Here is a 4,546-nt window from a genome sequence, read left to right as displayed (position 1 = left end):
AGTTTTTAGTCATAAGTAGAATTAGGTAGATACTAGACAGGGTTTAGTCATTAGGAGAATAAGGTAGATACTAGACAGTTATAGGCAGATTTTAGTCATTAGGAGAAGTAGGTAGATACCAGACAGTTATAGACAGTTTTAGTCATTAGGAGAATTAGGTAGATACCAAACAGTTATAGACAGTTTTTAATCATAAGGAGAATTAGGTAGATACCAGACATTTATAACAGTTTTAGTCAGTAAGAGAATTAGGTAGATACCAGACAGGGTTATAGACAGGGTTTAGTCATTAGGAGAATTAGGTAGATACCAGACATTTCCTAATGGGTATTAAGAGATTTACTTAGATACCAAAGAGATTATCTTGAATATTAAGAAACTTAGCTAAATACAACTCAATTATTAGTAGATACTAGCTGAGAACCTAATTCTCCTAATGACTAAAATCTGTCTATAACTGTCTAGTATCTACCTTATTCTCCTAATGACTAAAACTGTCTATAACTGTCTGGTATCTACCTTATTCTCCTAATGACTAGACCCTGTCTATTATCTACCTAATGACTAAAAACGGTCTATAACTGTCTAGTATCTACCCAATTCTCCTTATGACTAAAAACGGTCTATAACTGTCTAGTATCTACCCAATTCTCCTTATGACTAAAAACTGTCTATAACTGTCTAGTATCTACCTAATTCTCCTTATGACTAAAAACTGTCTATAACTGTCTGGTATCTACCTAATTCTCCTAATGACTAAAACTTTTATAACTGTCTGGTATCTACCTAATTTTCCGAATGACTAAACCCTGTCTAGTATTTACCTAATTCTCCTAATGACTAAAATCTGTCCATAACTGTCTGGTATCTACCTAATTCTCCTAATGACTAAAATCTGTCCATAACTGTCTGGTATCTACCTAATTCTCTTACTGACTAAAACCGTCTATAACTGTCTAGTATTTACCTAATTCTCCTAATGACTAAAATCTGTCTATAACTGTCTGGCATCTACCTAATTCTCCTTATGACTAAAAACTGCCTGGTAATTAGCTAAGTTCCTTAATACTAACTATAAATTCTGTTAGATTTCTGGTAGTTTGATAAGTTCCCTAATATACACCAGAACCTCTCTCATATCCAGAAAAATATCTTAATACTCAACTTAACCACCTTTTGATAATTAAAATCTGTCAGTTGTGTTTCTTTACATAAATCTTTACTATCAACTCACAATGTAATTTGATCATATCCTGTTCGTATTTATAGAAAATTACTGAACTTCATAAAATATATTAAATTCGATAAAGGCGTTTAAATGACCATAATTAAGTTTATCCAGATAATGAAAACTCTAAATATTACATCAAGTTTTTACGTTCCCAAAAATTATGACATGAAATAAACTTTTGATATTAAAATTAAGAAACATAACAAAACTATTGGAAAATGAATGTAAGAATTTTTCATACGTGTGTTATGTTCTAAAATATGTGCCAAATTTATTTATGCTTAGTACTCTATGTTTAACCAAATGAATCTTTTCCGTGTTATTTGATATCATATCATTTCACTCATACTTGAAATAACGTCAGTTGATATTAAAGTGCCTGAACATAGGCGTTCCCAAACTGGGGTGGGGGTGCAGAAAAGTATCAGGAGGGTCCGTAGCAAATTCACAAAATACACAATACTGTATAGATTTATTGGATGAGGGGACCTCAATCAGGATGCGGAATATTCTGGCGGCACTTGTGCTTAGAGTTTGGAAACTACTGCGTTAGCACAGTGGCACAGCAGTATGTCTGCGGACTTACAATGCTAGAAACGGGGTTTCGATACCCGTGAGAGGCAGAGCATAGATAGCCCCTTGTGAAGCTTTGTGCTTAATTACAAACAATAAAAAAACCTTTTTTCAATGAAATTTTAAATACTATATATTACAGGACAACTTAGTTTCAGCATAAAGCTTATGTCTGTTGTTGTCCTTTTTTAAAACTACAGTGTTTGTTTGTTTGAGCTTTGTGCTTAATTACAAACAATAAAAAAACCTTTTTTAATGAAATTTTAACTACAATATATTACAGGACAACTTAGTTTCAGCATAAAGCTTATGTCTGTTGTTGTCCTTTTTTAAAAGTACAGTGTTTGTTTGTTTGAGAATTTACTGAATAACTGTTAACGAGTTAGGGAGAGGTGGAGTAGTTCTGAGTTTCAGAGATAAGGGGGATAAGGTACATAAATGAACTGTGACATAGTGACTGTTCCTTATGATGATGTCCTAGTATACATCGAAACATGTATAACCATATAAAAATAAGTTCTTAAATAAAAAGAGACATTCACAGCTTAAATCGTCGTGTCAGTTATTCTTTATAGGGCGTGGTATTTTGCGAATTGTTGATTTAACCCTAGATTTTCGTAAAGCCCTTGCTCTATTTTGTGCAGCACTTTTCACACTCGTCGAACTTTGCTTCTGCTAATTGGACACAAAATGAAAGATGAGTTTTAAACTTAAAGAATGTTTAGAATAACATTCAGCTATTTAATTTTAAAGTGGTCTCAAATTAACAACAAAAGAACACGGAACGATTTGCTCGAATTTAAAACAAAAGGGGGAGGGTAAAAAGCATCACTTTTAAGCTGCAAAGCATAGTGTTATAAAATATTTTATTAACTCTGCTAACGTTTTATCTTAGCATTTAAGCATTAACTGATCCACTTAAGCTAAAAACGCTTATTCGACTAAATGTGATGATTCAATATAGCTTGGAGTCTAGAAATAAAACAGATCAATAAATGGACGTAACTGTGAAGAAAGAGTTACGTCAAACTTTCTTATTACTAGATGATTCAAATCAGTTTACTGTCTATAGTAGGCCAGACGGCGCCGCTACGTATGGAGTTTTGACGGTTTTAAAGGAAGACCTTTGGAAAAAACAACAACCACAGAAAATAAGATATAATTCGACGAAGATCATCATATTGGCTCCAAGTACCTAGAGTTACCGTTAAAAAAATCTTCAACTCAAAAATACAAATTACTGAAAAAAGGTTAATTTTTTAGTTTTCTCGTTTAGTTTTTTTGTTTTTTTAAGTTAAGCACAAAGCTACACAATGGGCTATCTGTGCTCTGCCCACCACGGGTATCGAAACCCGGATTCTAGCGTTGTAAGTCCGCAGACATACCGCTGTGCTACTGGGGGGCATTTTCGTTTAGAAAAAAGAAATACGACAAAGTGGTTAACGTACGTATCTGACACTCAATATTCATAAGATCAAAGAATTGTGTTACAATTGTATCGACAGTGTGTGTGTGTGTGTGTGTGTAGGCTACTGAAACAACGTCTTCTAGTTTAGTTACGACTGCTTAACACATCATAAAAGCTGAAGTTAATTATTTGTTCCATAAAGCCTCGAGAAATTTCCTCTTTAACGCAAGACCGATATATATCGGTCTTATATTTATATAGAAGGAGTCATATGGACATACAACAGATAGTACTCTAATCTTTATTTAGAAGTAGTTACATGGACATACAAGAGACACTACTATTATTTTAATAAAGAAGTAGATACATGGACATACAACAGTTTAACGCAGTTTGTACAATGTCTGGTCATTATTTGCCATTTATGGCCAGATCAACCAAAGATGCAAAAATGTTCCAAGTGTGAAAGAGGGATAGAAATATAAATGCTTTGTTCGAAGCAAAATCAAATCCTTTGAATCTTTTGATTACATTTCAATTAAAAATGGGTTGTTTTTATCATGGTGGTATCTGTTTAGTGTCTAAGAAGTCTTATTCTAAAATTGGATAGTTTCTGTATTTTAATTTAATCTCCTTAGCTTCAAGTTTATAGATTAATTACATTGAGTATAGAAAAAAAAGCGTGGTATGTAACTCAACCACCACGTACTCAATTGAAAATTGCCGATATCGAAGTGAATCCCCATAGCCGTCAGATCAGTTGAAAATTGCCAATATCGAAGTGAATCCCCATAGCCGTCAGATCAGTTGAAAATTGCCAATATCGAAGTGAATCCCCATAGCCGTCAGAAATTATTAGGTGTCCAGCTACGCTCTGAATTTGTGTAGTATCTAGATAATTTCTCTAATATATTCAACTATAAACTGTTTGGTCTCTAGACAAGTTCCTCAGTATCCATAGATACTGTCTGGTACCTAGATAAATCGTCTAATATTTACTAGAAATTGTCCGGCGTGTGTATAAATACTTCAATATTTACCATAAACTGTCCGGTCCCTAAATTAATCCCCTAATATTCATAGAAACTGTATGTGGCTTAGATAAATCCCCCAGTACCCATGGAAACTGTCTACTGACTGGTAACTAGAGAAATACCCCAATATTCACTAGAAACTCTCTAGTTTCTACATAAATCCCTCAGTATTCACTGTAAACTATCTGGTGGTTAAATAAATCCCCCAGTATTCAGTGTAAACTATCTGGTGGTTAAATAAATCCCCCAGTATTCAGTGTAAACTATCTGGTGGTTAAATAAATCCCCCAGTATTCACTG

This window comes from Limulus polyphemus, unplaced genomic scaffold (genome assembly GCF_000517525.1).
Source record: "Limulus polyphemus unplaced genomic scaffold, Limulus_polyphemus-2.1.2 Scaffold345, whole genome shotgun sequence".
Classification (NCBI taxonomy): Eukaryota; Metazoa; Arthropoda; class Merostomata; order Xiphosura; family Limulidae; genus Limulus; species Limulus polyphemus.
The sequence above is the reverse complement of the archived record's forward strand: the minus strand, read 5'-3'. Positions refer to the sequence as shown.